Source organism: Apteryx mantelli, chromosome 26 (genome assembly GCF_036417845.1).
Source record: "Apteryx mantelli isolate bAptMan1 chromosome 26, bAptMan1.hap1, whole genome shotgun sequence".
NCBI lineage: Eukaryota > Metazoa > Chordata > Aves > Apterygiformes > Apterygidae > Apteryx > Apteryx mantelli.
In genome coordinates, this window is record NC_090003.1 from 476,483 (window position 1) to 489,842 (window position 13,360).

Below are 13,360 nucleotides of genomic sequence, written 5' to 3' on the forward strand. Positions count from 1 at the left end.
CTACCCCAAATCCTACACATCTACCCTATATTTACTCCACTAGCAGACAGAATGAGATCTACATGTACATGGTACACATGATTTATCTATACAATTATTACTTACATTTTAATAAATAATGTTGCAACTAATACGTCAAAGCATCTTCTCTCTAACATTGAGCTTTGCTGATGCCATTCATACTTCACTATTTACCATTTTCAGTTTGAAAGTCCTGGGACCACTGACTTTGCAACTTTGCTTATCCTTTCTCCAGGCAGGTCATCTGCATTTATTTCTGAGGAAAAAAAGCACCAAAGTGGCTGACAGCGACCGGACTTTGGGAATCAAGACATCATCCTGCTCCTGCCAGATGGACGGCTGCTTCCACCTGCAAGTGCCACCACTGCACCGGCCGACAGATCGGGCCTTCCCCGACACGAAGCACGAGTTGCTCCCTCCCATATTTCTCCTCCTCTCCTCTCTTGTCATCCATCCACCCATTACGATGATTTACACAGCAACAGACCCTCTTTGTGGTGATACGCAGATTCCATTAAAACCAGCGTGTGATTAGCTTCACAAATACGTTTGATCTGTTAAAACTCTCGCTTGAAAGGCAAGCCATTTTCAGATTTATATAGAAGAAAAAGGTTTTAATGCACTTAGCTCTTCTCTCCATCAAAATGTTACCACAGTTAAGGAAAAGCTTTTTAAAAAAATTTACTAGTCTGCATATATATGCAGTAAGTTTATTACAAAGAAGTGGTAGGAGCTTTAGTGCAGCCAAACAGAGAAATCCAGGTCATGCCACCTTCTCAGCGTGACAGTGACCGTAATCTGCAAAACCAGACAAGAAATTCCTCGCTGGTGCTACAAGGCCTGGTCAATCTCTCTTCCTACGGAACGCAGGATGGCTAGTCTAGCGGTCATTTCTCACCGCCACAACCACCCCGGAGCGGCGTCCCTGGGACACGAAGGGCGCATGCACGCACGTTTCGTCTTGCATCAGCGGCGTGCGTTGAATTTTTAACTTATTCAGACACTGGTACAGAAGCAGCAGACGCAGCAGAAGCTTTTCTGCCAAAGCGCATCCACTCACAGCTACGCAAACCACCTCCGAGGACGCAGAGGCCACAGGCTCGCGGGACGTCTGGGATCGCCAAATCCACTCTTTCCGTCCCCAATCACTACCATCGTCTGACGCCATTCAGGCACATTTGATTCCCATCGTCCCTTCAGTACCAGCTGCTCCACCTCTGACGTGGGGTTTGCAATATGGACAACATCGAGGATGCCCCGAACCCAACAGCAGCACCTGAACTGCTCAGCAGACTGACTTTGGCATACTTATGAATTAATTTTTTTTAATACCAAGTAACTGGGCAAATTCTTGACTCCCATGTTGCAAATAAAACTGCTGGATATCTCACCTGAGAACTGTGGGAAATCCATTCAAGCTGTTAGTTACATCACTACAAGGGAGACCAAAATCCATTTAAGCTTTTTTTGATGCGACATTACTAAAAAGCAACGCATTCAGTAACATCAGTAATAGGAAAGAACACCCGAACTGGTATCAGAGAAAGACTTACTGGCTTAGCCTCTGCAGTAGCTTGCAAAAAGCACATGAGAACATGTTTATTAAGGTATAAAGATGAAAGGACTATAAATCCATGCAAAAAAAGGCACAGTATCTTTCAAAAAGAAATATAATGAAAGATAAAATTACAAATGAAAACTAGATATCAACAGTGACAGTGCTTGCTTAGGCCAGAAGCAATAACCAGTGCTTCAAACTGTTGAAATATTTTGCTTTTCAGGTTTACATTTTTAACCAATGAAGAACAGAAGCTTCTCCTATTGAAGTTTGCAATATATATAAAAATATAGATTAGTAGACATTATTCCAATTATTATTATTTTTTAAATAAAAGAACAGGAATAATTTATATAACAAAAACTAAAGCAGCTCTAAGCCTTCACAACTTGGCAAAATGTTATTCTTTAATCCATGTTGGTCAATAATTATCTACAAAATAGAAGTTAAAAAGGCTTTTCCACTAAAGCATCTCTGCTAAAATCCTACCAGTTCTGTAATGGAGTCCTTTATATGCATGCTTTTTACATATATTTTAAAACCCTTAGGTTCAACTGTGCCTTATTACATTTTAAAGCCTCTGTATTGTAGCAGAAAAATGTTCTGCACTATAAAACAGAGCACAGTTGAGGTTTGATAGGTTTGCTTCTCTTTTCTACCCCACAAAACACTTTCTAAATGCTATTAAAATTTAGCATACACCATAATAACCAAGCTGCATTTTTTCCCACGTTTGAGTCAATTGACTTTCAAGTTTTATCTTGCCATATACTTTGAATCAAATAAAGTAGTTTCCAGAGTTTAAGAAAAGGACTGTAGAATATCTTGTTCTTAAGAGAAACGGTCCCATGAGCAAAAGCCTATTTATTCAATTAAAAGTGCCAGTGTCAACCAGGGACAAAGGGGGAAAGTCCTAAAATTTCCTGTCTACAGCTGTTTCCGTTTCCAGCTACAATTAGCTTAGAAAAACCCAGGAAAAAAACCCTAGACTTCTCCACTTTTCCCTAGCCTCAACTCAGGATTTCGGGCTACGGCGCTTCCCCGCTGCTCCCTGCCCGCTCCCACGGCGAGCGCCGGCTGGACAGCCGAGGGACGCTCCCTGCCCCGGCTCAGCCGGGGTCCACGCCATAAGCCCGGATCGGCGCCGGCAGGAGGAGAGCGGAGAATAAACACAACAAATCGAATCCAGTGGCGCTACAGTGTTGAGTTGGGTTTTGAACCTGTCTCACGCCAAGGGAGCTCACAGCCCGGCTCTTTCCCTTTTTACCTGGGGCTCTGCTCTTTACAGCAAATTGGACCTTTCGCTCCGAAAGAAGTAATTGCTCTCGGAGGAGAGGGGAGCCGGCCCTGCATGCTGATGCGGCGGCAATGTCACCTTGCGGGCAGGGAGGGCTCCGCGCCGGGCTTGGGCGCCGTCCAAGCGCCGGCTCCTCTCTCCTAATGGAGGTCACCTCTCCATAGGATTTGTTGACGATCTCCAAAATGACAAGGAAGAAAGCTCCTGTCAGCACTCCTTAAAGCAGAAAAAGACTGTGAAGGGAGGACAGAAATAGGGAAAAATGCAGACAAAGGTCACTTTTTACATAAATTGGAGGACTACTGATGTATAGCTGGGGCCAAAATTAACTTCTGGAAATACTGATCCTGACACGGATCAGTTTGCACAAAAACGTGGGACTCGCTTCCCCTGTGAGGGAAGGCAACTTGCCGACTAGGCTCAGAGATCCCCCCGGCTAACCTGGCTGGATATCACAGGCTAATTTCATCATTAAAAGTTGCATTTTGTGTACTGTCTCCAGTCAGCTTCAAGTACCTTTATTTTTAAATTAGTAAATGCCCCTGCTGCATTGCCTGAAGGGGAAATAATATTGCAATTATACTGTAGTTATGCAATATAAGGAGGATTCTTGAGAGAGTTTTTCTTTCCCACCGAACACTGCAAATGGCATTTCCATCAGATATGCCGGATCTGAATTTTTTGCTAGACTGCTTTTGTCACCACGGGGCCCAATCCTATGTGCAGTGCATCAGTGGCAGGTCTCCTTGCCGCCAGCACATCGAGTCATACCTGGGGGATCTGTGCACGATTAGAGCCATCTCTGCAGTGTCTCTAATGCTACAGATATAATTACGACAATCAGATTGTGCTAATGTGGAGGAAGGGGAACAATTTACAACTGAACTGTGGCCAAATCAAAATCAGCGACAAAGTTTTGAAATAGGACCCAGCAACCTGCTTAAGCAGAAAATTGTTTCATTTAAAGTTTAAGGTAAAACATAGAGAGTCATAATAATAAACCCGTTGCCTTCGAACTGAATCGGGATGCAGAGATTAAAATCAGAGAAATTTAAATTACTTCCAAGAGAGCACTGAGGAAGAAAAGGAAGACGAGAAAGACACCAACAGCATACAGCAAGCTTCGCTCCAGCCGGCCACTTGGGCGCCCAGCAAAGAGCGCGTCACGCAACATCCGGCTTTCCCTGGTGGGTCCCCTAAAAATAAAGAAACCCCTCATGATGAGAGATCCTGTAGGATCGTGTCTCAAAACGGCAGAGCTGCAAGACAACAGCAGTGGGAAAGACATTAGCTGGAAAAGCTAAGTACTGCCTTCGAGCAGCTTTCGAGAAAGCCTTATAATAATTAATTTTTCTTGATGAATTAGTTCTCTGAAGATCTTTCGTTACAAGCCAAGACCAAATACCTGGACAGAGCATTGTGCTTTCTAGACATGCAGAAGCTTCAAACCCTGAAGTTAGGAAGCTTCTTGAAAGGGTATTTTCCATCTCTCATCTTCCTTCCTCCGTCAGCAGTGAAATACACTGATAATGAACTAAATTTAGTGTGATTCAAACTCTCTAAACCTTTCAGTTAACACCTTAAAACACAATTTCTTCTCAGCTGGAAGATGGCAGTCACCACAGAGGTTTCCGGTGGGGTAATTTTAGCTTGAGAAAGACAATGCAAATGTAATAGCTTACTGCCCCTTTTGTCTAAAAAAAAGGGGTTCTGGACTCAATATGCTCCTGTGCTATAAATGCTATATTTTAGTGAAGAAAAAAAGATGTAGCTGGAATAGTCCACACAAATGAAAGCATCAAACATCAAGACAGACAACAAAATATTTTTGGAGATGGTAGAAAATTTACTGCAAGTAGAAACACAAAAAATTCTACCTCAACTGTGGAAGAATATCAAGGAAATCTTTATGGCAGTGCAATATATTAGATTTTTAAATCGCCCCCTGGCCAAGCGATGGAAGTCTCATCATTTGGAATGTTTTAGGTTGTGCACAACATCAGAAAATATACTGCAGGGCGTAATCCAACTCTGGCCCAAGAGACAGAATAAATCACTTAATAGATTTTTTCCCTGCATCTAGTTTCTATGATTCAAGATGCATGCAGATTCCAAAGAATTCAGAAAGGGAATTTTGTATACATCATATTTGACTATGATTTTCTTCAACTGATGGTACTACTGCTAAAGAAAAGAAAAAAAGAAAACAAACTTGAACCATATTGCCAAATGGGCCATTAAAAACCAAAAACCTGAGGGAATAAACTCGCGAGCTTTCAACAAGCACTTAGTTTGAACAGTTTGAAGAACTGGGGCATTTATCCTTCAATATATAATTTCCTCTCAAATTACGTGATGAGAGGTACATGGTGTTCACCCTGCAGTGCACCGGGGGTAGCCACACTCATCGCCTCTCATTTGCCTGTCAGTAGGTGACCTCTTAACACATCCTAAATCCATTTCTTGAGATGATATGAGCATGCCCTAACCTACAAAGCAAAGCCCTTCCCTGTGTTTTGCCTCCTTTCCTACTCTACCACTACCCAAAACATAGAGAAGGTGGAAAACACTGTAGCAGCGAGTTCACATCAGCTACAGGTTATAATCTCCTGTCGCAAGAAGGCTCTTAGACCTTCTCCCAACTCACAGGATCCATGGACCTTTTAAAGCAACTTTCCTCTGCTACACATATTTGGTCTGAGGAGCGTCATTTAAAGTCACTGAAAGTTCCAAAAACATCAATGATTTGGTTTCCCAAATATTTGTCTCCCATGAAAGGTGGGAACCTCTCAATTTTACAGGAGTGTTGATAAGTCAGACGAAGGCTATTAATAAGACTGAAAACTACAATATCCCCAAAGAGGGGGAAAGAAATCAACACTAGAAGTAAAGATCAAGTGAGGCTCCTGTGACAGATGGTGTTCTACAAAAGGTCAACCCACGGCTCATTCTGCTGTTCATTATTTATTAACCATCTTTCTGACATCGGCATTGCAGCCAGAGTCCAGCATTATGCAGATAATAAAATGCTATTTTATAGTTCAAGGTCTCCAGCAGGTGTAACCAAAAGTTTACCAATTAATTCCAACATGTTGCACAACACTGAGAATACACAAAAATAGCAAATGCATGGAAAAATTGCAAAATAAGCACAAAATAGAAGGGGGAAGTTCATAGCGCTCCCAGACCGAAAAGGCTCTCCCCAGCAACTCCGACACATGCTGACTTTCAAGGGTGCTTCTCCCTTGCCAAGCAGCTCCAGCTCGAGACCAGATAAGCTGCACATAGCAGATCTCAACTCATCTGTCTGTCCTCCAGCTTAGCAGTACTTTTTCACCACAATTTCCCATTTCACAGCCCAAACAAGGCAGCCAAAGTCATATCCGTTACAGTCTACTACTAGTTATAACAATTCATTGGTTATATCTGTCAAAGTCTAACAGGAATTTTTCTTTATTTAGCTTCATTATACTGAGGACATTTTCATAACAGAGACTGTATGGTTGTTTCCAAAGCACCAACGAGAAAAGCAGGGAGAGGGAGTCAGCAGACAGGAGCGTGACAAAGGAGGACAAGAAATTTTTCCTATTCGGTAATTGTCAAGGAGAGGTGTGGAATTGTTCTTGTAATGAAATAAATACACCAAAAGAGAATTTCATACTTGCCAGTGATAGTCCCATTAACAATAGCCTTGCTGCTCCCTGTCTAGGAACGTGGATTTATGCGGCACAGAAAATGACCCCATTACCCTCTGCAGTAAACTCACTTCCACAAAAATTCTCATGTCCCTGGCTCGCAATATGAAGATAAAACTGTATAAAGATGACAAGTGCCTGCCTCAAGTTTGATTAAACTGTCATTTGTCAACATATTTGCATCCCATACACCTATTCGCAGTCCTCTTCTACAGCCGCCCTGCCGGCTCCTTTATCGGGGAGATGAGTGGCCAAGGGGCATCCGTGACAGGTCAGGTTCAGCAATGTCTGCCGGACCAGCACGATGTGCTCAGCTCATGTCGCCCCAGCCCGCCGGGCTGGAACGGGTCCGGGAACCTTGCCTGGCTCCGAGGAGCTGCTGGCTCCAGGACAGCACCTGGAGGAGAGGACATCAACCTTGGGTGCCCTCACATCTGTGCCACCAAGAGGAAGAATACATCTTCAAACCTCAGGAGAAGATTTCTATGCCTTTTTTTTTTTTTTTTTTTTTTTTTTTTTTTTTAAAGCTAGCATGAAATAAAAGCAATGGGCTTATCTCCAAATGTTGAATTCAAATGTGGAAAGAGCGAACGAGAGACTCTTGGCACGTACCGGCAGTCCCAGACATTGCAGTGCAATGCACCGAACACCTCCCCGCTGAGCGAGGAGTGTTATGGGAGAGATTTTCACAGGCCCAGATGAGATGTAGGAAGCTAACAAGAAGCTGAAAAGCAGCTGGGAATCCAAATACCTGGAATGTCTCAAGATCTTACCAAGAATAAGAGTCAAACATATTCAGCATCTTTGCAAGGCATTAGGTACAAGTGTGCAACGCAGAAGTAGTACATTTTATTTTAGGTTTTGCCACTGTGCTAAGATTTGTTAGATCACCATAACGGTGCACAGCATTGTGACGCAAGCCCACGGAGTAAAATCTGCATCTGTTTGTTCATGTTCACATTTTCATTTTGTTTTGGGGTATTTCTTTGCATCCTTGTTTTACAAGAAATATGGGCACAGCAGATGTCAGTTTGTTACAGGTTAAAAACTGACAACACAGATGTGCTTTGCCTGTTTATACAAGGAACTCCACAAAGATCTTTTACTGGAGGAAACAAAGTTGGGTCTATTTTCCTAGCTTCAGGCGTGACTAGTCAGAAAGATGAGCTTAGACAGTATAAATGTTACCATTAAAGACTGTCAAACCAAAATAAAACTGTGAAGATACCTTCAACCAAATAAGAGACACTTCTGTTGCAGTTTGGAAGAATACATAATGCTTCATAAGTAACCCCACTATTACCTCTAAAGAATGACAGGCGTAAGCGTAATTATATAGAAAAAAAAAAAAGGCATAAAAGGTAGTCAGGCAGAGATAAGTTTATTACTAATTATGAGCAGCTTGACATGCCCCGACTCCTTGTAAAATAAACTAAGTCCATTTTTAATATCTGCTTGCATGCCTTCCAGATAACGGACAGCTTTACTTCAAGGTCGCATCCCATTCGCCAAGTCAAGAGTTTTAACTGCATGCAGGGAAACCAGCAAAGAGCTCCTGCTTGCTACAGAACCGAAAGGACCACGGAGAGTGTGATTACGTTCTCTTTTACATTTCTCACTTTAAAAAAAGATTAGCAGAAAGTAAAAATTAAAGTTCATTTTAGAGACAATCTACTGAATCTATATAGTCTCAAAAAGTTTAGGATGCCCCAAGTTCTTATTCGAGAACAATTACTTACACATGGAAATCAGTTAATCAATTATTATTCTTCATGCCACAAAGCAAAAAAATGCCATCCAGGTCAACCGGACCCCATAAAGAAGGAAGAAACGTTCATATGTAAATAATAAAACACACAGAGTAGCTCCCATTATCAAGTAAGCCAAAAAAAAAAAAAAAAAAAAAATCAGGTTTCCCCCTAAATAGTTACAGGGTAGGTGAAAACCTTCTGGAAGTGAAAGCTCTGAGCTGAAGAACAGCGCCTCTTCGGAGCAGGGCGCCGCTTGCCGATCCCGAAGACGGCGGCTCGGCTGAGCTCGCGGGCGCCGGCGCTGCCGGCCCGCTCCCTCGCCGTGCCCAGCTTCGGGGCCGCCCCGCGGAGGCTGCGCGGCCGCTTCCGCACCCGAGCGGTGGGAGAACGGCAACTCCTCCGTATTACGGGTATTGCCGAAGCTTTCCAAGTTCTCCTCAGCCTTCCTACGCGTGGGACAAGTCAGAGGATAACCGGAACCGCTTCCTCACCCGGCATTTCCAGAAGCGGCTCCATCGCCTGCGATTCGGCAGCTCGCAAAACCCATCGCTGATGAACGAGCGCGTTCAACGCACTAACCGCCCCCCGTCCCGTGCTGGTCCACGGCGCCCTGCGACAGGGCCGCTCGCTTCAGCGCAGACTTTTGTCTCAGATGCCCCGTCCTGACGCTTCCATGACGGTTTCAATTTTCTTCTCTTCGCTTTCCCGTTTCATAGCCAGGCCTATTCCCAGCCAGAGCGAATCGCTCCGTCCCTTGTGCAAAGCCTCCTTTCTCCCACGCGCTCCCGGCTTGCTTTGTCCCTTCGCCCAAGCCTTATGATTTGGCAGTAACAACACTGTGTTTACACTTGCCATAAAGGTCAAGCCAAAGTAATGCACGACTGTCGTATTTTAGCCCACAACGCTGGGGTTTATTCATGGCTCTACATGTGGAGGAAAAAAGCTCCAAAAAGCACTATGTCCTTTCTCTGCTTTCTTCTGAAGGTGCAGTGCTGAGCACAGACTATAGGACACACGGAGTCAAGATTCTACTGCCAGGACCTAGAACACTTCACAAATAAAAAACTTTACTTGCAAATTTAATCTGGAACTAAGTGGTTGCAAGATTAAGGGAAAAAAACATCATAATCTGTGAACACTTTACTCAGCTTCCAACAGCAACTTTAAAATGTTGTTTTAGCTTTTGTACTCTATGAGCTTTACAACCAAATAAAATACTGATGGTGCATCTCCACTAAAAACATGCTGTTAGTTTCTAGCACTGCCACCATGATACAAAACACACCTATAATAATTGTATTTGAAAACAATGATATTGAGGTAGAAGCAATGTATGTTTTCTAATCCAAGTATCGCCACAGAGTGGGATCCCTGTTTGGCCACCCAAGTTGGTGAATAGCAATGAAGAAAGACCACTAGACAAGAGACACAAAAACCTTTCGCATTCTCCACATATTTTCTAAACTACAGCAATTTTCAGCACTCTGAATTTATGTCTATAACAAGTTTAATCAACTTTAACGGATTCCTGAGAAAAAGCAAACAGTGGCAGGGGTTATTTTCTGGAATTTGTGTTCTCCCCTCACGAGTCGATTCGACAAGGGCGCGTGTTAGTCACAAGGCAGCTACGAGACACGAACACCACAGCGTTCGAGCACAGCAAAAGCCACCAGAAGACACCGTAAGAGGAGCAGAGAGCACGATGCCTTTGCACGTAAGGACGGTGGGAAAGCAAACACGCTCTTTCCAAAGCAACGGCAAAGGCCGGGTGCAACAGCAATTAGCAGCACAACAGCTCTGAAGCCAGTCAGCCAGACTGACGTCAAAGGCAAAGCTGCCGCGCCATCGCAGCGGCTACAACACAGGTTTTTTCAGGCTATTCTCCATCAGCCTCATTATCTGAAACAGAGCAAACAACTCGGATCCCACGTGGGAAGGGAACAACCCGCTGCGACGCCAGCTCCTGCCTGTGCTTCTCAGCAATCCCAGTCCCTCAGTTCTTCTGCAAACACCGTCACCGCCTTTCATATGCCCCTTGCAGGAATCTCTTGCCTCCCATCGTAATCCACAGCCGCTGCCAGAGCATCTCTAAACCCTTCCTTTAAGCCCATTTACAAGCGAAGCTCGAGCGTGGTAGCGGCTACGCAGGCAGCAGGTCCTGCCACCACTCCCGGCTGAGCGTGTCCAACCGCACAATCCCCGTTACAAACACGTGTCGTTCTTAGTGACGCCTGACCCCGTTTCCCCTCTGTTCAGCTGTCCGCTTCACCTACCTGCCTGGGAAGGTTTGTCTTTGAGTCCACACCCGCGTGTGAAGGCCTCCAGGGTAACTGAAGCCCCCTTAGATAGCTCAGAAGACAGCCCATGGCACCGTAACTACAATTATAATTCTCACAACCTATTGCCCGAGTAACAGCTATAGGTCATTCTACGTACTGGATGGCTTTGGAGTTTCGGTTTTGCTGACTATGAATGGAAATGGGTATAAACGAATGCAGAGCACCCCGGCGATGATGCTAAATGACGCTTCAGCTAATTATCACTATTCTGCGGTGCTATTAACATGCAAAGGCACAGAATTCTAATGACAAAGCCCAAACCAAAGCTAGGACTTGTTGTCTAAAACCACACGGTTATAAAACATCCCAACTAACACAGATCTACAGACAGACAACACGGTTCTGTTCTGGCAACATACAGTCCATTTCGCATGTGAACAACAATGCCGCTCTTACTGCTGCAGACTGAAATAACACTTTCTCCATTTAGCAAGGAATGGTCCGAGCCCAGGTTATATTTACAAAACGCCATCCACGGGAAAAGGAACCATCTTTACGGCACGTAATTCTCCTAATGAAACCGAGCCTTCGCCACAACATAAAACCCTGCGCAGCTTCAAGGCACCGAGCCTTGATATTTTATTTCACAACTGTGTACCCTCCACTTAACTCTGAAAAATATTACTTATAAAAGATGATTCCTAAAAGCAAAGTTTGGAATTTTATTATACCTTCGGGCTAGATTGGCCAATCTTTGAAGAAATAAGGTTGTACCCTTTTCACTTGATATCCACAGGACAATATTTTAGTGGCGAGCAAGGTCAGAAGGAAAAGATCCACAGGGCTTTGTCACATGCTTCATGCCTTAAGCAGCAAGGCCAATATCACCAGGCTCAACGGGCTGCCAGGATAAGCCTTAATAATGCAGTATGTTGGGATCTGACTGATTATCCCTCCTACGCTGGCAAAATCCCATTCAAAAGGCTGAGATGCACCTGGAGCACATGAAAAGCAGAGAGAAGTGCAGACAATAACACGTAACTCGTTTTCCACGGAAAAAAAGAAATCACAGACATTTTGGCCCACTTGGTTAGAAAAATCTGTTACTGTGCCAGTCCCCTGAGTGGAAAGACTAAGGCGGTCTCATCAAAATCAAATTTGCAAAACGATTTCAAAGGAATTCTCTTTACTCATCCAAACTGCAGACTGCAAGAGGGCTGCTGGGAAGAAGCACTGTAATAAACTCCATCCCCACCCGGGAATTATCCCAGCTGCAGCCGCTGCTGAGCTGTAACAGGACAGGGCGTCAAGGCTTGTTAGCGTCAGAACAGAGGCTTGCGATTTCTAACGATGCTCCGGCTTTCTTAAGGCAATGCAACCTCAGGTGAGCTCATGAGAATCTAGCAGGGCAAATCCTATTAACATTGATGCAAGTCTTAGACTAACCTCTTGCATCGGATACGTATCCTCGTTTTTTCATATCTACGTGCCCCGGAGAAAACACAGAATCCTCAATATATTTTTCAAGAGTCCAGTGCAGAAGAAGTTTGAATAGAAAACAGAAGTCCTAATGGTACACTAAGAAAACAACAATATGATAGAACTGCACATTATTTTTTTTACAGTTATTCTTAAAACAAAAAACAAAACAACCAACCTTGAACGAGCATTTTCAAACCACTTAACCTGTTTAGTCGGTACCACTGGCACAGCTTACAACATATGAGACAGCAGATTTTAGGGACAAAGCCAGGCTGATGAAAAGGGCGCAGCCTCGGAGCCGCACTGGGAAACCCCCTCATTCCAAAGGGCTGAACAGCAGAGACCTGTGTCCGGGACAGCAGCAGGATGCCCGAGACAACACGGGTTGAAAGACAAGCGCATCGTCAGAGCCCGCTTCTGAACTCAGCTGCAACAGGGCAAATTAGGGAGAGCTCTACCAAAATTTAAAGATTTAAAGCAGTGTAAGAAATGAGAATGGATCCCTGTGATGTCACGTTTGTTAGCAGTTGACATAAAAAGAGATTTCTAAACCTCAAAAATCAGACACCCTTTCCCATTTTATAGAGCTCTCAGTTTATAACAAGCATTTATATTATTATTACCGCATTTTAACTTCATTTTGCTGTATGAGCCACAACATTTGTCCCTTCCAGAGTCTTATTTACTCCACAGAGAGGGCAAAAAGCCCAGGCTGAGGCAGACGTGATTTAGCCTTCTGCAGATGAGGACTGGCCTGGACTCTGACCAAATGACTGCACGGCGGCTGTCTGAGCACCGCGCGCGCAGATGACGGTTACGAGGAGGAGAGCGATCGCACAGCCGTTTCGAGCACGTCCCTCGCTGTGCTGCTGCTGGCAAATGAGACTCGATGGGAACTCCTCGTCTGTGCTGGACCAGCTGGGCTTCCTCAGGCTCTGCTAGAGCATCTCCAAACTGGTGACCAACCCCTCAGCTCAAATCCAAATGCCTCCCCCCCCAGTGTACTAGCGTGAGCTGCCCTTCAATATTAATTGCCACTCTCCAGCTCCTTAGTGTCAGGCATTTCTGAATTTTGAAGGATCTGCAATGTTTTGGGTTCACTGTTTCTCTTTTTCTAGAGCACAAAGTGTTTTCCACATGCTTTTCATAGTTTTGGCCCTATGGGGGAGCATACCACATACTGCCCTATTCAAGGACCCTTCCATTTACTTCTGCTTGTTGGTAGACACACTTAAGGATTCCTCTGCAAAGGAACATACACCCGGATACATAGATTT

The 13,360-nt window shown here is 44.3% G+C and overlaps 1 protein-coding gene across 1 annotated transcript in view; it reads right to left on the reverse strand.

The window, feature by feature from the left end:
* Positions 1–13,360, reverse strand: part of CAMTA1 (calmodulin binding transcription activator 1) — a 467,604-nt gene that overhangs the window by 253,144 nt on the left and 201,100 nt on the right. The window lies entirely within an intron of this gene.